General features: G+C 38.1%; 1 protein-coding gene, 1 long non-coding RNA gene and 4 other non-coding genes across 6 annotated transcripts in view; 4 read left to right on the top strand and 2 right to left on the bottom strand.

Moving 5' to 3' along the window:
• The first annotated feature begins 397 nt into the window (after window positions 1–397).
• Window positions 398–565, top strand: LOC138054726 (U1 spliceosomal RNA). Its single transcript, XR_011133378.1, has one exon. It is a non-coding gene; the product is annotated as a U1 spliceosomal RNA (small nuclear RNA).
• A 4,244-nt stretch (window positions 566–4,809) lies between these two features.
• On the bottom strand, window positions 4,810–4,978 carry LOC138054725 (U1 spliceosomal RNA). The gene has a single exon (XR_011133377.1). It is a non-coding gene; the product is annotated as a U1 spliceosomal RNA (small nuclear RNA).
• Window positions 4,979–5,463: 485 nt separating this feature from the next.
• On the bottom strand, window positions 5,464–10,223 carry LOC138054605 (uncharacterized). The gene is made up of 3 exons (XR_011133315.1): window positions 7,761–10,223; window positions 6,089–6,206; window positions 5,464–5,999 (listed from the first exon to the last, which is right to left on the bottom strand). It is a non-coding gene; the product is annotated as an uncharacterized lncRNA (long non-coding RNA).
• LOC138054724 (U1 spliceosomal RNA) lies at window positions 8,027–8,189 on the top strand. The gene has a single exon (XR_011133376.1). It is a non-coding gene; the product is annotated as a U1 spliceosomal RNA (small nuclear RNA).
• A 5,262-nt stretch (window positions 10,224–15,485) lies between the features above and the next one.
• On the top strand, window positions 15,486–15,653 carry LOC138054727 (U1 spliceosomal RNA). Its single transcript, XR_011133379.1, has one exon. It is a non-coding gene; the product is annotated as a U1 spliceosomal RNA (small nuclear RNA).
• A 2,390-nt stretch (window positions 15,654–18,043) lies between these two features.
• The window catches only part of LOC138051218 (adhesion G-protein coupled receptor G6-like), a 23,824-nt gene continuing 17,598 nt past the window's right edge, over window positions 18,044–24,269 (top strand). The window contains exon 1 of the mRNA XM_068897381.1: window positions 18,044–18,134. The gene's annotated coding sequence lies outside the window, so the exon portion shown is untranslated. The remainder of the gene's footprint in view (window positions 18,135–24,269) is intronic.

Below are 24,269 nucleotides of genomic sequence, written 5' to 3'. Positions count from 1 at the left end.
AGGCTAGTGGAAATTCTCAGCCAAATTCTGTACCCTCCTGCTGTGAAAGTGGATTCTCAACAAATTGAATGAATATTATATAATTAGTTTACAGTTTAAATGTTTAAAAACTCCACAACTGTAATTGAAACGCGTTGGGTGGAAAGTGTACAAAAGACAGGGTTCAATTGAGATCCCATGCTGGAAAAAATTGGTGACAGAACAAATTGAATTAGAAAAGTTCGTAAATCTGTTAGAGAGAAATTCAATTAATAAAAACTTCCTGAGGCCGGCTATTCAATGCAAAATCCAGTTTCTTTCATTGTATTGGCTCGTTAACGCTGTCAGAGAACTGTTCACCGTAAGGGAGACCGTAACGACGAGGTATAAAAGCTGCCGTTGCTCTTCGATATTTCTCAAACTTACAGCGCACAGGAGCGCCGCGATCAAGAAGGCGGGGCTCCCAAGGCGAGGTGGTGCATTGCACTCTGGGCCACTGACCCTTGCGTTCACTCCAGGCCGAGTGAGTCGGGTGTGAAATTTTTGCTTGAGTAAGGGGTGACATGCGTAGTCGCATATGCACCCCTCGCTTAGAACAAGGAGATATTCGAACCTTCGGCTTGAAGGCCTTGTATGGAAACTAACAATCCAAATCGGTGAAGCCAGGAATAAAATAATAATGCAAGGCTGGTTGTACGGCTGTGAGGATATCTATATTTTTCTTTAACCAATATTTCTTCAGGCACAGCCTGACTTCTTCAAGATGTCAAGTGACTTGCAGTTACAATTTTTTGAAATTCAAATGTAAGCCATAAGAAAACTAGGTATAAGATTACAGATAATATATATAGAGAGAGGTATATGCATTGGGTTAGAGATAAATATTATTTACAATTCTTCTCTTTTCTTTATAGCTTTGGGTTCAAGTGTTTGGCACCTGTCGATTAGAAACGCTTCTCGGGCTTTGCGTATGGAGTCACGAGATGTTTGGATGAGTTCCACTGGAATGAGTTACATGTCGTGAAGCGTGTGGTTATTGCTGGTGAATTGTTAAGAAAAAGTTGTCATCGGGATGTCGGTGTTCGTTGAAATGTTCTTTAAGTCTCTGTTTTGTCTCTCCTATGTATACGTATTGTTTGTTGCAGCGTATACAGAGTATCACGTAAATACGATTTTTTGAATTACAGTCAAATGAATGAAGTGTGAAATTTAACTGATTAGAGCGTAACGTGAAGTGCTAGATTTCTACCCCATATGAACCATGTGAGCGTTAGCCCTACTGATGGAAAAAGTGAGAAAAAGTGTGACCAGGGTGGGAATTGACCCCACGACCTTCGGGTTTGATCACCGCTGCTCTGTCGACTGAGGTCGTGGTAACTGAAGATGTTGAAGATGTACAATGGAATTTGTGGGATTTGTCTTGTCTGTTTAATAGCTATATGTAGCTTTAGTTATGTAATTGCATGTGAAGCAGTTAGTTCCGCATTCGAATGATGCGTTTGTTAGTTGGTAGGTAATGTGGCATGGATTTGACAAGTATGTCACCGAGGTTGTTAGAACGTCTAAAAGCAATAAGGGGTGGTAATGTAAATATTTGGATACATCGTTCGGAAGAAGCGAGAATATGAAAGTACTTTTTTATGATAGATGGGAAAGAACGAAGGACAGGGTTATAGGTGACAACAAAAGGGACAAGACTCGATGTGCTAGGCTTAAGAGCTGGATTGCGTTTTATGGTGCGAACACGTCGTATTTCTTGTTTGAGGAAAGAGAGATTGTAGCCACGTTTGTTGAAGTATTGCATATTAAGTTCATTAGAACGGAGATTGAAAGTATCGTCTGAAGAACATATGCGTCGTAAACGAAGTGCCAGACTGACTGAAATAGCACGTTTGGTGTGTAAGGGTTGGGATGAGGATCATAAGAGGCACTGGTCTTTGTTTGTGGGTTTGGTGTAGAGGTGCGTATACCAACATTGAGAGAAACCATCGTCTGAGAAAGGCTTTGATGTAGAAGAGTGAGAAGAGGTAGTAGGGTGAAGATTGTTTAGGTACGAGATCAAAGTCTGTAAGTTGTCTACTGTATGAGTCCATATCATGAAGATATCGTCGATGTTCTTTCAAGAGCCACGAAGCATTTTCGTTTCCAGGGCCTTTCTGTGCCGCCCAACTTTTGGCGCAGAAAAGCCCTAGGAACGAGTTTGGACTCGATTCGAAGGGTCAAACGATCTTTCCGAGAAAAAGAACAGCAGCTTCGACAAGGTTTGACGATAATTTACACGAAAACGAAATACAAAAGAAATCATGAAGAACTGATGGCAGCTTAATATTGCACTTGCGAAGTGAAAAAACGGTTAACACTTTAGAGGTATATCCATGACAAAATTCAATGATCAGTATTTGGATTGTCCAAATCATGAATGCATCAATCGAAAGCTGAATGGCAAGAAGCCGATTCTGCAAATGGCCATCACGGAAAGAGGCATACCGCAGACAGGCACAACGCAAATAGCCATAACGCAAACAGCCATATCGCAAATAGGCATCACGCAAATAGACATAACGCGAATAGGCATAACGCAAGAAGGCATCACGCAAAAAGGCATGAGGCAAAGACGCATAATACAAATGACCATAGCGCAAAAGGGATAACGCAATGAGGCATAACGCAGAGCCATAACGCAGAGGCATAACTTAAACAAGAAGGAAAAGTTCGATATCGACTATATGTTCTTTCCCTTGATCAATCAATTGACTTTTTAGAGCTGAAACTATTTACGGAGTACACAGCTAGTCTCCATTCTTCAAAGAGCCCTTGCGTTATAGCTATTTTACGTTATGCCTTTTGCGTTATGAGTATTTGCGTTATGCTTTTCTGCGTTATGCCTTTCCTCGTTATGCCTTTTTGCGTTATTCTTTTTTATGTTATGGCTATTTGCGTTATGGCTATTTGCGTTACGCCACTTTGCGTTATGCCTTTTTGCGTTATGACTGTTTGCGTTATGACGCTTTGCTTTATGATGTTTTGTTTTTCTCTCTGCGTTATGCCTCTTAACGTGATGGCCATTTGCAGAATCGGCTTGTTGCTATTCAGCTTTGGATTGATGCATTCATGATTTGGAAGATTTTATTTCAAATACTCATCATTGAATTTTGTCATAGATATACCTCAATACACTTTCTGCCGCATCATTCAGTGTTAAGCTGTCGCAGTGGATTTCTCTCTATAGGAAAGGCCTAATATTCGGTAAACCGTTTGGATCATAAATCAAGGAAAATTTCCAAACTGGGGAATTTTAAATGGTTTTCAGTTGTTTTCTGTTTCGATTCTCACTTCTGTCTGTAAAATATTCTTGTTGCACACCAATGCGCATGATCGTGGCTTATTTGAAAAAAAAAACACCGATTGTCGTTTTGAACATCAGACCAGCTGCTGGCCTGGGGCCCGCTTCTCGAAAGTCCCGAAAACTTTTCGGGCCCGAAGAGCCATTTGTGAAACTGCCAACCGCTTGTTTTGGAAATCCGATCCTTTAACATGTTTTCAAGGTAACAAAAATAAAAATGACTGTGAAGTTTGACGACTAAAGTCCTCTCCGTTCTTGAGATACAAAGCGAATTATGACACCCAAAAATGGCCCGTAAAGTTTCGGGACTTTCGAGAAACGGGCCCCTGGTCTTTTCGGGAAAATTTCGAGGGACTGCAGCCGTCGCGTAAAAAAATGTAAAGCTCGAGTCAAATTTTTCTTTATTTCTTAAACAATCGCTTTTGTGCATTCTCGGATTTTTTTGTATCCACAAACGGTATTATTTCCAGGAAACTAACTCTTCAACATACTTAGTAGCCAGCTGGTAAACACATGGAGCCCTTAAAAGTCAAAAAAATATGATCGCTGCAAAAGTTAAAACACATCTTCAGTGAGCAGTTTGTGCCGATTTAGACTGAACTGAATTTCTCGGTTGACAATGCTGTCCGTTTATTTATGCAAACTAGGGACGAAGCAACCATAGTTTAGGAGGATTGTCTTTCCTGTTATAAAATACTAGTACAGGTGCAAATTGCTTGCTTTATATTCCGCGTTATTTAATATGTCATTTTGTTCTTTCTGGTTCCACCTGGCCGAGACTATTAACACTCAATAATAAAACTGCCTTCCAACACAATCTCAAAATTTTCCATGAAAAAACTGCCTTTACCAGTGGGCTGGAGCGTGACAAGCTCATTAGAGGTCACATTACTGCTGCAAAATTGCAACGATTCATCGGTCATTAATTTGGTTCGTGTCACTCGGCATCGAATGATTACATCGTGTTGTCAGAAATTGCCCAGTAAATTGAAAATAGCTAAAAATGAACCTACGTACTTTCTTTACGACTAAAAGTAATATTCCTTGGAGTTCTGGCTTCAAAAGGGAAAAAGTGTCGATCAGAGGAATTAGATACATCTATCATCTAACATCATGACACCGAGACAGCATGTCACTGAGAGAGTGACATGGTGGTTTTAAAACTTTTTTCAAAACTGAATTCCTGATAAACTCTTATTTCATCTTCCTTAATACCAAACGACAAGTTGACGAGAAAAATTTCTTTGAGGAACTTACTCAAACTTAAAACTCGAAAGCATTGAATCCTTGGTCGAAAAACCGCATTCACGGCTGTTAAGAGCAATAAGATTGTTTGGGAAAGATTACTTTTATTATATTGCTTGAAACTTTTGTTCATCACGTTATGTTGAGATGAAAAGCCATTCTGACCGTCCGTGTTATCGGCGACGACTTGGCAACAAATCATCGCGTATGAAAAGTTAAGAAAACTGTTAAATTTGCTTTTTGAGGGCCAACAAGCGTGCTAACGCAAGTCAGCCCGACCGTCAAAAATTTCACACCGTGCACCCAAGGTCTGGGGAACACGCTGGAATCAGCCTTCTTTAGTGCAATGAAGATCCGAGACCAGGGAGTACTGCCTTCATGATCACAGTAACTCCTGTGCCCTGTAAGTATGAAACAGTGCACGCGCTAATCACGCTTTTATACCCTGATGATTGCAACAAGGTTGTGGAAATTTTCTCAGCACCATATGCCTCGTAAACATGCAATCGAACTTCAGAGGAAACGACCAATAAAATGAGGAGCTGGGCGGTTAAATGCACTTTGATGCTGCGCATGTGAAGTCTTCACAGTTTTTTTTGGTTTTTTCAGAATAGATACGTAATTGTTCTTTGGCTTTCAGTCTTCGTGGCGGCCCATCTTAGCTATCATACTAATTATAATGAATTTCCATAGACAATCGAGCAGCTTTCGCGCAAACTGCATAACATAATTCGAATAAACAAAAGTACATGGCATAATATTAAAAAAGTGAATGTGTCACTAGATTAAGTGAGAGAACTTTTTATAATTTGTGAAATTTTCTTTCTGGTTGAACTCTTTAGTTTTTAAGCCTTCAAGTGACAAACGGCCACAGGTGTTTTGAATAGAACAATCACATGACTTTTGGAGGGCATATAGTTTCTTTGTGGCCTGAGTAACAGCATCCTTTTCGTCCGAGCGGAGCAAGTGTTCAAAGGATGCTGTCATTATTATCAATACACAAGGCAAATCGAACGAATTCAAATTCATTTAATAAGAAAAAATTGTTTAACGGAGATATAGCATGAAACTATGATATGAAAAGTTGTTGCTTCAATACGATCAGCTAAACAAGAGCAAGAATTGAGGGGGAGAAAAAGAGCAAAAAGATTTCATCCACAAAATTCGCGCCAACTCTGGCATTGAAATGGTATCCTCAAAATCTCATTGGCCGAGTGAAGTTGTTTGACATCTCTGCAGCCAATCAGAATCAGGGCGGCGAATGCATTTTCAGCCCGGGCCTTTCGCCGTTTGGTGCGCAAAAGAGCGCGTTTTACAGAGAGAAGTTTGTCATTTGGTCGCACTTATTGATAATAATGCAATATTAAGTTAAGCACTTGAGATCCTGGAGGACTGATAGGACAGCCACGGGTTACGTGTGACAGCGCAAAATCTGGAACAAATAACACACAGGTTTTGTTGCTGACGGAAACGAATCAGTTCGCGCTCTTTTGAGTCATGCTACTTAATTAATATACTCACCAGGCCCCTTTGAAAATCGTCGAGTGTTCGGTCTCTTTTACAGCGTGTCACTAATGACCTTCACTTTTCAATAGAGGGCACCAGGTCGAACTTAGCGCCCTTTTCGGGAACTCCTTACCTGAAAGTATTAGAGAAAACAAAACAACTGAGCGGTTCACGAGGCAGATCAACTCCATACTTAATTTACCCAAGTCTCACTCGGCAATCTTGCGAATCATTTATTCATATAGCAATTTTTTATTCTTTAGGCCCGTTCACACGGGCAATTTTTGCTGGGACTTCGCATGCGATCAGGCTGTTGCAATTTTTACAGCGATTTCATGGTGATGCAAAATCGCTCTTGCTAACAGTCGACGAATATCAATGCGATATCCGCCGCGATTTTCAGGCAATTTGTGAAAACAATCGCTAGTGGCAGCGGTTGTATGCACCACGAATGCGTGGAGTCTCCCCTGGAGGAGTCCCCTGTTACCTATCTGACAGGTTTTTAAAGAAAATCGCCGCTAAACCGCTGGGAAATTTTGACATGTTCAAAACAACTGCGATATCACAGCGATGCGTACACTGAAATCGCGGCTGTTCACACTTGCAATTTTGCGTCGCCATCAAATCGCCGTAAAAATCGGTGCAGAAATTACATCCCAAATCACAGCAAAAATCGCCCGTGTGTTAATACTAATCTTATGAATGACTGAAGATTTCTTTCCGATTTGTAAATAAAGTAGTTACTGTAGTAGCATTAGTAGAAATAGTGTTCTTGATAGTGTGTTCGAACAAAAGTTTGGCTATGAAAGAAAATAATCATAAAAGTTTTTGCAATATTTCCTTTTCAAGTCTTTCATTAGCGTCCAAGATGGCCGCTAAGTTTGGTTTATCATTGATCCAATCATGTTTTTTTGGATGATACGTACAAATATACCCCAACTTTACGGTCAACGTAGATCTCATTTCTTTCCACTAGACTGTGACTGTTTCAAAGATAACAAAGCTAATAAACTTCACAAAGGCCAGGAAGAAAGTTATTGAGGACAGATTGCATTGAGAGATCATAATTTAGCTTATTATGTTTATACACAGTTAAAAAGCAGCGTCGAGAATGAAAGCGAACACCCTTTGGAGTTAATTATAGCGGAGTTTTGAAGCAAGCAACAGTGGACAATCTTCCTGTTGGTGTACGTTGAATCAACGGCTTGATCTGATCGGCGTTATTTCAAGTTGAGAAACTAAATATTTTAAGCAAGAGCCGATACAACGTAGATTTGATTGTACACCACTAAAATCAAATCTACGTTGTATCGGCTCTTGCTTAAAATATTTAATTATAGCAGTCGTTGTCTTTACGTTTGGTAAAAATATATTCAGCCAGACTGGTCTCTGTAATATGACTCAGTGTATTGCAATTCTTCCTTGCTGTGTTTTATTCACCGTTGAATCAAAGTTTAATCATGTAGTGAAAACAACGCCTTAACCAATTTGTGGGAAATCTTATTTACTTGCTGCGTTTACCAATTGCGTCAAAGACAATGTCAATTATTTACTTGAAGCTCAAGGACAGAAACTTTCAAAATTTCCTTGCTAAATACAAATATTTTAATTTTGAATAAGAGTCAGTCATTTTGTCATCTAAGTTTACTTTATCTCTTCTCTTCAGGAATACAAAGTAAAAGCTTACCTGCTTGTCACTCGACTTCATGAAAAAATTTTGAGATTTTGACAACTTAATTAAACAACAACCCGGTTAAAAAGGTCTCTGCAAGACTGCTTTGTGCATTTTCTCGTCCTTTAGAAAATACTTCAAGCAGCTGTTGTTACATTCACCGGCGTTCGCATCACTATGGCGCGAATAAGGCATCTGATTGGCTCGGACCATTGCAATTTTCCCTCCTATTGTGCCCGCGCGTCCGCGTATAAAAGGCAGCAAAGTTTGCGCGTTCCTTCATACTAACAATGCACTGGAGGAACTGTGATCACGAAGGCAGTCCTCCCAGGGTGGGCCGCCTTTCTGCACTTTGAGAGGGCCCATCTCTGCGTGGAGCCCATAAGGGTACGCGGTGCACAATTTTTGTTAGCGGGTGAACCTGCGTTCGCGCTCGTTTGCCCCTAAAAATGAAAAAAAATAACCCCAACACAATAAATGGTAGGGCTGCTTTGAAATACTTCTGCAAACTTAAAATGCAACATACTTTTCTTTCCTTTTTTATCAGTTTACTGTTCCAGACAGGTTTTGTGCTTTTTTTAAAACTGGCTTTCGTGAGAACGACTGAAACGTTGGATTATGTGCGTTGATCGGGAATCAACTATTCTCCAAGAGTGCAAATAATTCTTAAAAATTACCGTTCATGTGTTTTTCGGTTGGACATTAATCGGCAAGATGTTGAAAATCTAATTACCATATTCTTAAACAAATGCTGCCAATTTCTGATTCAAAAAGTTCCATTTTTTAAATACCAGAGGAAGCGATTCCAGGCTAGAATTAGAGCAGCCGTGATCAACAGTTCTTTCTTTCAAACGAAAGAGAAAAAGAATATATGGAAATCAGTCTGATAATGAAATTAGGTTAACGAATAATGTAAGATCAACTGGCACTAGTAACCTCAAATGGTGATTTAGTTAAAAGAAATCCATTTCTCTTATGGCATATATCACTTCATTTTAACAAAATAATGGAATGGAAATCCTTTTTAGAAAAATACAATAATTAATCGTGGGTAGGTTAAGTCCATGAAGCTTCAATCTAAGGCGTTAAACCAACACCGAGATACCATATATTATTTATACCCACAATTGAGAACTCGTATTTGTTCACAACAGTTACCTTTGTGAATCGATGATTAAGTAGCTTAACCTGTCATCTTTGGAAGAGAACTTTAATGGTTCAGGGCGGGCGAATATATTTTCCTTGGGTTCATAATTCTCAAGAGCTTAGATAAAATTGCCCATTGAGATTATCAAAATGAAAGCTACCTAGAAATTGTTAGATCTTTTCATGATAATGATCAGTAGCGTTGAGATTAAATTATTGTTACAGTCGTATATGGGAGAGACGGCACTCCAAAATAGCGGTACGGTTCCAATATTTGTACTATAATTTCTGGCGCACGAAAAGTTGACCATTCCGTGCCCAAAAAACATAAGCACGGTACGAGATTTCGGAGTGCCAGATTTTGTGCTAGTGTAAAGAGCAGCCTTAAGCATGCGAATGTGTTGTATGGACTCGAGTTTATTTATAGTGTTCAACAGGATTCATTACTAGAAAAGTCAAGATTTACTTTGTGTTTTCTAGTTTGGTTTCAAACGCGTTCGACTGATTATTATTCTTTACTTGTCAAATATTTTTCCCAAAAATATGCACGTAGTAGCAATACCCTATTTAAAATTTAATTTAATATGTAAAAAACGCATTGAGATCTCTCATAGCATTTGTTTGAATTACTTCTCCAACAAGGGCGTTCATCACCGCTTTAAAAACGCGATACACTGACGCTGCTGAGTGTGAAAGAAGAAGCTTTAACAACGACAACGGCAAGTGCGACGCCAGTCGAATATAAGAGAAAAAACGCGCTGAACTGACGTGGGCGTGCATTTAACAACTTTTCTTCGAAGTCCTCTGAATATGAGTCCATCAGCCACACGAGCAAATAACAGTTATTTTTTCATTCTATATATTTACTTAAGAACGTGTTTAATTCGCCAATGAATACTGCTCAATGTAAACAAGATGGAATAAACGCGAAATACTTCAAGAATCAACGCAAATCGATTAAGTTAGTCGTCTAGTTATTTTGTGTTGCCGTCGCCGTTGTCGAAGTTCCGTGGTATATATTACAAAATTAAAGCTGCAAGACGTTTTTAGACCAAGAAATGAATAATTTATGAGATTTTTCAATTCTTTCAGGATAAAGACCGGGCCACCTTTAAGTTGTTATAACTAACAGGGCCAATTCAAAACACTAAGCGAGGCAGAAAATATGTATAGGGGTTAAGGATTGAAAGCCCGTGCATCGGCCCTTCTACTAAGGTTCGTGCGTGCTGTGTACGTACAAATAGCTTTTATCCTCCCAGTACTGTTCATGATCGGCTCAGTGTTGTTCTTGTACCTTATGTGAAAGAGTAAAGCAATATTTAGAGGAGATCTATGGCAAGAGAAAGCAGCCTTATTTCAAGGGATGAAATTTGATAAGATAAGAATGATAAAAGACATTATGGTGGAGTAAGTCAACAGAAGAAAAGCTGCAAACAAGCATAAAAGAATAATTTTCAAGGAATGATGGTTGATACTAACAATATTTTATAATACTAACAATCTTGGCTAGGAAAACAACCAACAGTGAAAGAGGCACGCTAGTTTGATATCATGCACTAAAGATGTGAGAAAAGCCAAGAGTTTAGTAACCCAAAATATTTAGTTTAGTTCAGTCTAAGACATTTATGCACATTAAAATCGAGCAAAAAAGGAGCCAAAATTAAAACTGAAATGATATGAACAGTACAATATTAACAACTGTGGAGGAGGATCTTCGTTCCGATTTGCACCTTGTGTTTCCGTTCTCCTTCAGCGTTTCTCCAAACACGCCTGAAATTATAAAACCCTCGAATTTCTTCCCGCTGTGCTGTGTTCTTAAAAATACAATCACAGAATGAAGACCCTCATTTATCACAACGCTGATTGGTGGTTCCTAAGGGATGATTGACATGTGAAGTAGACAACTTGACGGAATAAATTTAAATTGGAAAAAGTTTTATCAGCGATATTCTATTAGAAGTTGGATTATTTGTTTTTGTTCTATTTTAGTGAGGCAGGTGTAAGCTATGAAAGGAATGGTGCTTGTTTGTGACTTATAATTATTTTCAGTTTTCTCGATATGAGATATTTTCAAGGATTTAAGAAAAACACAGCTTCGGTTTTCCTTTCGTTTTGTTATCACCTGTTCTCCACGGTTTAGTTGACTATATGCACATCAGAATCCGATTTTAGACTGGGCTTTGAAGCGGAAGCGGAAAATGTATTTATAACGTTTAGGAACAAGCTTCTTCGAAGACTCCTCAATAACTGAGATGCAATAAAGTCGTTTCTATTTGTAAAAGAATTTATTTCTGAAAGTGTCTCGTTTATTGGCAATCCCTACAGACCTTAAAAAGGGATGAGATTTTGTTTTCATACAATACAATTTTATTACTAATGACGATCTTCCAGCGCACCATCACAAGCGCAGTGCCTAACGCACAGCTGCAAGCATCCCGCAACTGACAAACAACTCTGCGAACCCCACGATGTGAACGCCACACGTTCAATGAGGCGCCAAAAAATTGCTTTAATCTGTATGCGATGTACGCGTTTCAAACACAATGATGTGGCTGATAAGTAATGATGCTTATAATAATTGCGATGATAACAATAATGATAATAATGACAATGCAGTCTGATATTTGGTGTAGTTTCTCACCATGAAATAAACATGAGACAACGTTTGCTCTAAATGGCTTTGGGAACTATCAAGCGAGCGAAGATCTTCCCACAGATGATTTTATTTTTATTTCTCGCCTTGAGTTAGGGCTGTCAGTAACTTTGTTTTATAGGAAAGGACATAAGCGTGGTGCCTAAGACAAATGTTTATGCAATTTGTCTCCCAATGTTTTGGCGACAATGTGGCGGGAAAAATAGCACGAAACACTTCACAGTTTAACATACCCTGCAACGGCCAAAATCGTTGCGAGACATGTTACAAGAGCCGTTGCCGAAAATTGAAATAAGTTCTACTTTTCGTGTAACTTGCCTTGCAACGATTTTGGCCATTGCAGGGTATGTTACACTCCGAAGTGTTTCGTGCAACTTGTCCCGCCACAGTGTCGCTAAAACATTGGGAGACAAGTTGCACGAAACCTTTCACAGTGTAACAGCGCCTTTAGGCACATGAGGATAATTTGTCAATCAACCATGCACGCCTACCGAGTTCTGTGATAATTTATGTAACAAAAACCCCCTAATAGCGATGTGGCCGTAATATGTTAGGAGATTTTATCTGTCTTTTTTTTTTAAATCCCCCGTCCCTTTTCCTCGAGCTGGAAAAACATTTTAAGGGTTCCATCTCTTTGTGGGTGACGCAGAATCTCTCGTAACGTATAATGTGATTGACTCGCTACCATAGCCAAAACACAGAAGACTACACAATTGAAGCAATGAATTAAAACTTAAAATCAATAGAAGCTGCTTGCAATACCAAACAATGGACTTTTGTCTCCCGGCGGCCATGCTGGTCAAAGAAAATAGAGTTCGTACCCGAGCCTCTATTTGATGTGTTTGGAAGCGAGTTCAGGGCCCGGTTGTTTAAAAGCCGATTAACGCTAATCCCAGATTAAAAATTAACCAAGGAGTTGACTTCTCTACTCCCAAATGCTGTTCAACGCTGATATTCAGCAGAACTTTACATTAGAAGAAATCAATCTTGAAAAACGAGAATAAGAAAAATAATCTTTCACAAAAAAGTTGAAAACATGAAACAAAAGTTCAGACTAATCCTGGATTAAGTTAATCGGCTTTTGAACAACCGGGCCCAGGAGTGCAAAATAAAAGTTGGTCGCCCTGTGAAAAAGGCCCATAGCAGGTTTCGAGAGCTGCTACACTACTGCTTCTTATTGCTTTTGGTTGATCGCCATCTTGGATAGTCAGTTGTGCGTTTTGAGTGAATTCGAGCCAAAGAAGATTGTGCTCCCTTTCATAGTACCTCTTCGTGTTTTAATCTCAACAGTAGGGTCAAGACAAAGATAGAGGTGTGCCCGGAATCGACTTCATGCACAAAAACTGTTCAAGTGAGAGGTTCTGTGCAGAGATTTTTGGGAACGGCCGTTATACATTTGCATGCAACTAGAGATGAAGTAAACAACAAGTCCGCAATCAACGCCAAGGGTCCATTTCAATTGCTCTCAGAATTCGATAAGACGGTGAAAGAACTATCACCACAAACAAAAGCTTCCTACAGTGAGATTTTCCCTGCCTTATTGTATTGTTAAATTTGATATTTTCTGTGTAAACCCGAAGTATCTTCCACCAAATTTGGGCCTTAGTCATTCAGTGTACGTGCTGTAATACTCTCAGTGATTAATGAACATCATCTGTTTCAGTAAGAAACCGTGAAATTTCTAACTGGTAGCCCCAAAGCTTGTACATGCGCAAAAACATGAAACTGCCACTTTAAGGGGGGTGGCACTTACCTACAGAAAGACAATGGTTGCTAAGGAACCTTTTGGGTCGAGAGCCCTACAAAAAGGTTGCATGGATGGTTTTTTGAAGTAACTTTTTCAGTGGGAATCTGACATCACTTCAATCAGGAGGCGCATGCGCAGCTAGTCCCAGTCCTCTGCCGTGCGTTTTAGTGAAAAACATGTAAAAACTCTCAGGAAACGAAAGGAAGAGACGATTTTTCACCGGTTGGGAACCGTCCCATTATTTTTCGTAAACTGTGGCATGGAATTTCTATTTGGACAAAAAATTGAACTGATATTTTGAAAAAGCCTTATGACGTCATAATTTTTTTGAGAAATAACTTTTTTAAAAATCCATGTTTCACATTTTGCGTTAGACTATTCTCGTACTATTGCGTTAAAAAAGTAGATGACTCGCTAAGTTTTTGGACATTTTCTGTTTTAGTCACGTGAATTACCAAATATGGTTGTAAGTCGAACCAGACAAAGAAATGTCAAATAGAACCAAGAGATCATGCTCGTGATCTCTTGATATAACATACTTAGCAAAAAATGATAACTGTAGATTTAAAAGGACTCAAGAAATGATAATTTGAAGGGGTCCATAACAACAGTTTGGTAGTTAAGAGCATTACTGTAAGATTGCACTGTTTTTCGTCGTTTATTCTGTGTGAATAAAACACGACCACAAAGGCATAATTTTTACCCTGAATAATAATAATAATAATAATAATAATAATAATAACAATCATGATAATAAATTTTATTTTTAGAGCGCACATATCCTGCTGATGCTCATGGCGCTTCACAGAAATAACTTGTAAATCAAGAAATTTTAATTCGCAATTTACACAAATGACATCGATTTACAAAAACAACTTCATACTTACAATCTAAAACTATATACATTTATAAAAGTAATGATTCTTTATTAACAAAATAATAAGAAGTAGGGTTCATATAATGACAATGATGATGAATATAGCGTTTACCACTATATTCAAGAAAATTCATCAAAATTATCAAGTCAACTGAAAAAAGTAAAATGAAAGAATGATTATCATCATTGTTATTAGTAATGTATGATAAAGTAATGAGAAGCATTTCCAACTTTCCGCGAATCCAATGCCAAGCTGGAGATTACCTTTGTCCAATGTCCAAATGCTTGCAAACCATGCATTTTGTAGCAGTAACCGAGTTGTGATTGTTAAAGCCTCATTTACACTAGCAGGTTTAACTGCTTGACAAGTGGACTTTTCAAGAAAACCTTGCTGACTGCTCACACACGCAAGTTTTCATTGAAACGTTTTTCTATTTTCCTTGGTAGTGTAACTGGAAAATATGACAAGGTTTCCTTGACAAGTGCACTTGTCAAGTAATTTACACTAGCAAATATCGTCCTTGACAAGTTTTTCCTTGACAAGTGTCCTTGTTCAAAAACTAGCGTGCTAGTTTTTGAACAAGGACACTTGTCAATGAAAAATTTGTCATATTTTTCCATTTACACGGCCAAGGAGAACTTTCTAGTGTAAATGAGGCTTAACTGGCAACGTTAAGAGTTATGTTATTTTATATATTAATGATTCGTTTGACTTAAAATCTACAAAATCTAGGCTTAAAAAATAAACACTATTGAACTGAAGTGATCTTGTAACTAAGGTTATCTCTCTTACAATTAGATCGAGAAAGAATATCTTACTGATTCAGTTGATTATTTGCTTTGCCGTTTCGAACTTTTAGTAGCTAAAGGATCATCAAAAAGCTCGAGGTAAGTGTAAAAACGAAACTGAGAAATCTAAATTATTAATAACAAGTCAAAACTTTCAACCTCTTGGTTTTCAGTTCCCTATTGTTATTTGAGAGCTTAACAAAGATGATGAGGGCTGATGGCTGCGCAAAAGGCGATAATACTGAATTGATAGCATATTACAGCTGGGGGGTTTCTCTTTTTGACAGAACAAGTAGCCAAGACTGGTACTTGCTGACTCTTCAACCTGAAGGCCAATTTGTTTGTACATATTAACAAAAATAATTCAACGCGTTCAAATTTAGTCGTCTCTAGCATGCGCATTGAAGGTTTGTAAATTGATCCAGGCCGCCTACCGAGCATTCTCGGATTAGGATCAAGTTCATAACTGTCCCACATTAAAGCGTTTTTTCCTGAACTATAAAAGCAGGTGAATAGCAGACATTTCTCATACTTACAATGCACTGGAGCAACTGTGATCACGCAGGCAGTTCTCCCAGAGCGAGGCCTTTTCCCACGCACGATCAGGCTGACCTCTGCGTGTTTCCCACGCGAGTGGGTGTCGCGGTGTTCAATTTTTGTTTGTCGGGCAGTCCTGCGTTCGCGCTGGTGGCCCTCTAAACTTAAACAAAAATCATCGACATCGGCAACTGTTCGGACGAGCTTAACATTATGGAGTAACTTGCACTATATTCGAATGCAAAATATTGAGATTTTAACTTGTAATTCTCTGCCTGCCGAGTCTTTACATCAGAAATACTTTGATGAAACCGCCGTCAACGGTAACACGGATCAACAACGAGGAAAGACGGCCGGAGCCTGTTTAATTTTCATCTCTCTTTATTTTAAATTTCGTCTGGATTAGCAATTGAAACCGTGAGAACTAAGTTGGTCATTACACTTTAAGAATATGTTTTTCAGGTCTTTAGCACTTGTAATTTGACTCATAACTTAAAATTTGACTCTTAATTTTATTCCAGCAGGTGCTTCGTCGTCACAAATTAATTAATTGCAAACGCTCGAAGAAGTGCAAAAATCGAACACAATGAATTGTTCTCATACGAAAACACGACAATTGCAAGCTTACAATCCCAAAGTTTATCTTTTATTTTAGTGCTTTTGAAGGTTTTGTTGGCCGCTTTGTTTCTTTCATGAAAAGAATTCATGATCTTATTTTTACTTTTGTAGGCCTGTTTGATTTGATTTTTCGAGCTTATTGGAAAGTGAAAAGGGATTTGCATTAATTTTTTAAAATTCTATGCTGCACCTATAAAACCGGCTGCAAATAAGGAATAGGTTAAATAGACTTCCATTGCCGCGAATTAAGATATTACTTAAAGGAAAATGAAGCTCACCATTTCAGAGCAAGCAAAAGCAAACATTCAAACAAACTTGCTCTCATGGAAAAACTAGCCCAACATTCAGAAGCAAAATCAAGATTTTACAGCTAATATTTCAAGTTATTTCAGTGTACCTTAAAAATTAATTATACTGAAAGGCGAAACAAAACTTAAGTACATAGAGGATATTACACGGTGGCGAGAAGATATGAATTTTATGTTCGAGTGGCAAGAACAATATCTCACGAGTGAGCGAAGCGAACGAGTGAGATATTGTTCTTGCCACGAGAACATAAAATTCATATCTTCGAGCCAACGTGTAATGTTCTTTTTATTATATGGAGACTAGAAAAAATAGAAAAAACCAATTCAACAAAAGCAAAAGCGGGAATCGTGACGTCATTGAACGATACGACATTCACAAAGGGGACATAAGGAAAATACGCCACTCGGGTCCCGGATGAAGTGGCGTATGGAATCTACGAGTGGTTTAGTTCCCAGTAAAACACTCTCCTCCATATAATAATGTTCATTACTTTTACGTTATATTTTGATATCTAACTTTTGAAAAAGCGATTTACGCTCCGACTTAAAAAAACAAGTTGTAAGATTAAAATAAAGACCAAGCTTTTTGAATTTTACTAAGAATCTCTAATTTGCCTTGTCGCTATAGATATTAGGAAAAGGTTCCTCAGTATTGTACTGCGTATCCTGTACTGCGCATACGGTGTGTTAATATTTACAAATTGGTGAAATTTGCACCATTTTAAACATGGCGTAAGTCGGTTATACACGCTGAAACAGTTGAAAGAAAAACGCGTGAAAGAAGTTGTGAATAACCATAATTCTTTGCGAATAAGCTCGTGCATTCCGAAAATATGGTGAATTTTGTTGTTTCGATCTACGATAATCGAGATAGAGAGGTACGATGGTGGTTTACTCTTAAACGAGCTCGGTGACCTATTTTTAATTTCACAATTTTCGTGTACAAATTATGCCCTTTAAAACAATATATATTTTTTAATTTATCGGAAGGAAAAACAGATATAGCTAAAAACGTACACAGTACTAGTGATCTTGAAAGCAACGACTCGAGAAACGTTTTGAGTCGACGTCGCTCTAAGTTGAGTTTTTTTTCCATAAACTATATAACACAGTGTTCCATATGCTCTAGACTTTCTACCTGTCAGACGTTTTTTCAAATGGTACTTTAAAAACCCTCTCGTTTAGCTACCGCAAAATGTACCCTCAGCCGATGAAATAACGCGTGATTAGAGTCAGAAGTGGGGTAAGATTGGCGAATTATATCTCTTAAACAAACACGGTGACATATCGTTTTTATTGTAGTTTTGAAAACAGGGATTAGTTGGGAACATTCAGGGAAAGTTTCAAGAAAATCGTTCGACAACTTTTTTTTCTGAGGAATCACCTTAATTCACAGGGCGTGGGCAGATGTTGAAGTGCTTGTCATTGATTTAAGTCTCTGTGTCACAAACTTAAGTTGGTTATTGAAGTTTATTAAATTTCCAGCCTCAGTTAATGAAATCTCGTGCTCTGATTGGTTCACCCAATCTCGCTTGACAGCTCGTCTACCTTAGGTTGACCAAATTGGACCTTATATGATAAATGATTGCGCCAGGCGTTGCTAAACTAAAATTTTTTATCGCTGGAAAGCGAAATTTCTCTCAGAATAAAGCAAAAACTGTACGTTTTTGTGGAAAGTTTGGATCAATTCCGACGCTTAGAAGCACGCGAAAGGGTAAGAAATGTTTTTGTGATGAGTCTGCGTCTTTCTGACCACCAGGTATTACACAAATAGGATTTTCTCCCTTTTTTCATTTAAATTTCGTACTCCAAATTTTTAAATAATAAAATAATAATCTTTTTATATAGCGCTGTTTCTCTGCTGAACCAACAGCGCTTCACAACAATAAAAAGACTTTAAAAAACGTAATACTTAATGACTCTTACAATTCAAAGTAATTTTTAAAAAGGTATGTCGTAAGACTGGACTTAAAAGATTCTACTGACTTGCAACGTTTTATACTCAATGGGAGGGTATTCCACAGTTTTGCAGCAAGAAAGGAGAAAGCTCACTCACCATAAGTTTTAAGATGGCAGCGGGGTTGTACTAGTAATTCTCTATCAGATGAACGCAATGTCCTTCATGATCGATAGTGAATTAAAAGGTCACTTTGATAGGATGGAGCTAGTTGATTAAGACATTTAAAGGTCATCAGTAAAAGTTTAAAACGAGTACGTTCATGAACGGGTAACCAATGCATATCCCTTAGCACAAGTGTAATCTGCTCGTGTTTACATGAGCCTGTTAGAAGTCGGGCTGCTGAATTCTGGACATACTGGAGTTTTCGGACTTGATCCTGCCTAAGACCTGAGAGTAGTATATTATATTGGTCAATCGAGCGTAGATGTTAAAAATGCGTGGATCGAACTTTTGGAGTTTAAGGAACTTAATAAAACAATTATTCCATTCGTGCTTGTTGGATATGAGACCGGTTATAGCCAACTCGGCGCTATTTACCATCTCATATCCAGCGCGCGCACTTTCAGAAAAATGTCCACCGTTACATTCTTTTGTCTTTATGCTAATTAGACCTACTGCCCTCATTTTGAAGCAAAAGTTCTTTTGAAATTTGCTCATTCGTTACGTTCACTTTTCTATGCTTACCTTAAATCCTTCGTGCCAATCCAGTTATATGATCAATCCGTACGTCCAACGTAAGTAAGATGGAATCATCGCGAAGGACTTACGATAGCCCCAGGCTAAGTTAAATTTTGAAGTTGAATTTCCTTCAGTTGTTTAACTCCCCGTTACAACGATGACGGTTAAAAGATCATTTCACGTTGTTGTCTGTAGAATTCGAAAATGGCAAACGAACTGTGAAAAAACAGCATAAAACTCATGTGTGTAGCGTGCGCAAAGAGCAGAACTATTGCTCTTTCATACGTATTCTTTCATGGAATTCTCGTCGCTTTCTTTCCACAACGATGATGATGATGTCTGGTGTCTGGTGTCTATTCACCTAAAGCATAGTTAATATATGGAGATGGTCATGAAACTCGACAAATTTCTATGTTTTTGTTCGCTGTTTTACGCCTGACCATGCACAAACCACGCTCTTTTTTCAAGAGAGAGCCAATCAAAAGTCTCCTTTAATTTATTCAAAACTCAGTTGTGAACCAAGGACAAAAGTGTACATAGTCACAGTCAAGTTGACATGAAGCGTGATGTCAATGTTCTCGCTTTTGAAGTCAGATTTTAAATTTCATAACCAGTCCATCTATATGGAGTATGCCTAAAGCAAAGCAGGATTTTTTTTTTCTTAGAATGCCGAATTGCCTGCAGGACTGTTTTTTCCCTGGTTGTAGAATTTTTTGGACACAGCCGCTTCCATGCTTCTCTTTTAGGCAATTATTCTTTGCAGAATTTTTCTTGTTTTGAGGGGGGATTGTAATCCCCTTCCGGTTATTTCTAACGGTCCACCTTTAATAGACACCTCGTTAGGTAGTTTTAAAAGTTCTCTTATTGGACTCGCCTAGCCTTGTCTACAGACAACTTGGTGATTAATGCAAAAATTAATGGGGCGAACTAATGAGAAATCTATTTTGTTTTCGTCCATTAACATGGCTGCATTGATGTAACATCAAAACCGTCGATGTTCTTAGTGATCAAGGGAAACTTGTACCACATTATAGTGTGGTAATTCCTTACTTATTTTGTACTTAACAGGATATCACGTTCTGATTGGTCAATGACGAATGCATAAGTAGGTTATTGAGTGCAATACGAAAGTTGCTATGGAAACACAGCGATGGAGTCATTTTGTTGAGTATATTATAGAGCGATTTTCAATTGAGTGTCGTAAAACAAATACCAATCACAGCAGCTGCAAACAGGCAATGAACCGGCCAATCCAAATTCGTAGCAATTCCATGTAACTTGCTCAAAGGGCGGGAAAAATATCGCACGTGCAAGTCGTAATTGGTTTTAGTTTTCCTTCTCACTGATTGATAAACTGGCGCGAAATTTTTAAACCTATCACTAAGCGTAGCAATTGCAATTGCGTAATTACTTTTAACAGTCATTTTGAAAACTGCTCTAAATCAAAAATCATATGAACTTGTTCGTGCCTTTTGTGATTTATGGTAACTCGTGATGTTTTGAAAGTTTCTAAACAGCACTCGCCAATTTTGAGGTCTTTCAAACTTCACTTGTGCCTATAAATCACACATATATATATATATATATATATCTATAGGGAGAATGAAAAAATGAGTCGCTGGCGAACTTCTCACAGGTCTGGTATATTATAATCTCGTGTAAACGTTTCGCCCTTCGGGCTTCCTCAGTACACGCTAAAAACTATATATCGACTTGTCTGCATAGAGTGCTCGATATCGTTAGATAGAGCAGAAATAAATGATTTGGTTGAAAAGTTAAAACAAGACTAGATGTTGCAGTGTTGACTAGATGAAACAGCGTTGTCGAGATGCAACATCTAGTCTTGTTTTAACTTTTCAACCAAATCATTTATATATTCTGATGAGGCCCAGAAGGCCGAAACAGTACTGTCTGCAGTTATATATATATATATATATATATATATGATTTATAGGCACGAGTGAAGTTTGAAAGATCTCAAAATTGGCGAGTATATATATATATATATAATATATATATAAATATGTATATATATATACAACGGCGATCTCCACACTTGACAGTTCCTTTGGGTTTATCTTCATGTTTGCGAACACTTAATATTAGGAGAAAGTTTCACGTTAAAAATAACAGGAAAAAGATATTCCATTAATTTCGAGCTGAACTGTAATTCAACCAATGTAGTGTATTTGCTGAGTTGTAAAGTATGTGGTGTTCAATATGTGGGATCAACCAGTACTAGGTTTCGCCTCAGATTTAATAATCACAAGAGTCGTATTCGAGCTCATGCTAGACTCTCATTGGATGACAAATCTAGAGATGATTTAATTTATCAACACTTTAATGGCCAAGCCCACAAAGGCATCGAAGATCTCGATATACAATTAATTGATCAAGTAAATGATGAGAGGTACTTATTGGACAGAGAAGGACAATGGGCTTATAGGCTGAAGTGTGTAAAGCCCCATGGATTGAATGAAAGCGATTTCTTTTTCAGCCAAAATAAGTCGTCCCGTGTACGAAAGAGCTAAAAATCTAGTCTCTGGAAGATATCTATTGTTTTGTATACATGCGTGCATAATTTCAAAAACGCGCGCGGGGTTTTGTATTTATGGCGCGCGCGGTTTGTTTCCTTTGTATATTCAATTTGTAATTCTAAATATGGCGTGTTACGCGTTTAACGGCTATTCACCCTGAGGAAGACCCGTGTATCCGGTCGACATATAGGTGAAGGATACAAAACGTATTGTTTTACTCTTCATTTGCGTTGCTTTCTTAAATTATCTACTATGGAGAGGTTATCCGACATTGGATGTGTGTGATATTATATTAATTAATGAATAAAAAACTCGCCGCGTGCATTGTTGAGTTATATAAGCACGCAGGAATTTTTAAGAACACGAGAGAAGTGCGGAGAAGCACGAGCCGAAGGCGAGTGCTTCTCGCACTTCTCGAGTATTCTTAAAAATTCCCGCCTGCTTATATAACTCAACAATGCTCGAGGAAGAAGTTCTTTATTTCTTTTATAAAATAAAAACGACCACGAAGTGACAAGAATTCATCAGCCAACAAAAATGAGCGCGCGCCCTGGAGGGCGCTATTATGGCGCAATTTTTCCCTGATTGCGTGATACGCGTGCGTTTCTTCTGCTTAACGATCTCGAATTTTTTCATGTATTTTATTAATAAGTAATCACATGATTTTTTCTCGTGGAATTTGAAACCGAGGTCAAATAAAAGGAATTCTTCAGCCATAATGGCGGTCTGAAAAAACCTCTTCAGTATTTTCAGCAACAAAAATGAATGACGTGGCTTGCGTGCATATGTTGAGTTATAATGCACGCACCATACGTACGCTGCGTGCCTTGTGGAGTTATAAAGAATTCGGCTTGACCAATCACAGTGCATGATTAACCATGGTTATTTTATAAACTCTGATAAAGCACGCTAATTTGGACCAATCAGAGCGCTTGTAAGAATGTTTAAAATTATTTGATTGGTTAATGAAACAAAGGCTTGTCAAAACAGCAATCAACTGGAAAGTGGCTTGACAGAAATCACACTAAATTCTCAATGTTCGGTTTCAGTCGGTAAAAAACAGTAAAAACGAGGATTTAAATAATTAAGTTCAGTGAGAACCAGCCGAATTGTTGCCCATGAAAACCTGCACGTTTCCAACATGACAATTGGAAAACAAACTGTTCATTGCTTGCGGATGGAATCTGAAAACCTTTTGGGAATTTTTGTAAATGAAGAACTCCAGCGTGAGGACTTTCTGAGCTTGAAAGAACTGCTGGACCGGACGACGGCTGAGGTCTTCCATCCAAAGCACTTTTCAGAATATCTGAGCAAGCCTTTAACTGACAGCTTCAATAATACCCGAGGAAAAATTCGGAAATTCATCTGCCATTTCTGCGGATGATGGCGTGAGCTTTCGTTTGTTCCGTGCTTTTTACTCTCATAAAGCACACTGTTTAAACCAATGAGAGCGTGCGTTATATAGAAACTTTTGTTATAAAAATATATATATGTGCTTAATTAAGCTCTGATTTTTTTTCCTGTATTAACCGAAGTTGTCATTCCAAAATGACGACGGGAACGAGCATATGTCAATAGGAAGCTTAAGTTGATTGCCTCATTTTGCAGCTCATACTGCGCATAACATTGCGACCTTGGAGATGGCGGCTTTTCACGCCGGCCATCTGAAGAAAGGCAACATGCATAGGCCGCTTTTGCTGTTCAATAGCTTTTAAGGTGGCTGAACACAGTTTTTGATACCTATGTTTCATTTTCCTTTTACTCTAAAACCCTTGATCCTTTGGTCACCAAAAACGGTAGCAAGCAAGTTAACAACACGCACTTTGGTTTTTTGATAGTTAAGCTGACGTATATGCCGTTGCCATGGTAACATGAATAAACACAAACAGGCCTTTAAAATCGATTTTGTTTATTTGCAGAAAATCTGGTCGTTACATTGTATTTATAATTTGCATGCAACAATCCTATAACAATGCTCACAAGTTAACACTATTTTAATGATCTTTAATTATCCCTTGTTGAAGATTCGCTGTAATATCTAAAATTTCCTGTGTTAAAGTTCAATTTTTTTTCAATACTTTAGTTACTTACTTCCTAAATTATTTTCGTGCCAAGATTCGTTAAATTCTAACGAGTGGTTCTCGAGAAATAGGCGTATTTCCGAAAAAGCTATTCCGCATTCAATCGCATTTTTTTAACCTACTACTTTTTCTAACATACATTTCTCATAAAAGACTAAAACCATCAAAACAATTTGTTCAATTATGAGGAAAAATAGTACAGATAGCGGAAGCATTGAGCAAATAAAATGATTGCTGTATTGAAGCCATGTTAATTTTTGTTGCAATTCTTGAGTACGCGCGCGCGCTGCATGCGTAAGCAAGAGCGCGCGCTCTTCTCGTTTAAGAAGGTGTTATTTTGGAACTCGCCTCAGTCCTTTCGCGGAAAATGATCATTTTGAAGCCGAAATTGCCCCTTCCATTAATGTATCATCCGTGTTGTGAAAAAACGAGGACGGTGACCCCCCATTCGTAATGGCTTTATTTACTCGTAATAGGTACACGAAGAACATATTTTAAGGAAAAAAAAAGTTGACTAGTAGAAGTTCTAGTATTTACATGTAAATCACGTGAACCTGCCGTGCATAAGGCAAGAGCTACTGTAATTTGAATTG

Source organism: Montipora capricornis, chromosome 6, assembly GCF_036669925.1.
Source record: "Montipora capricornis isolate CH-2021 chromosome 6, ASM3666992v2, whole genome shotgun sequence".
NCBI classification, from domain to species: Eukaryota; Metazoa; Cnidaria; class Anthozoa; order Scleractinia; family Acroporidae; genus Montipora; species Montipora capricornis.
Note: the sequence above shows the minus strand (reverse complement) of the source record. Positions and strands in the feature narration are given on the sequence as shown.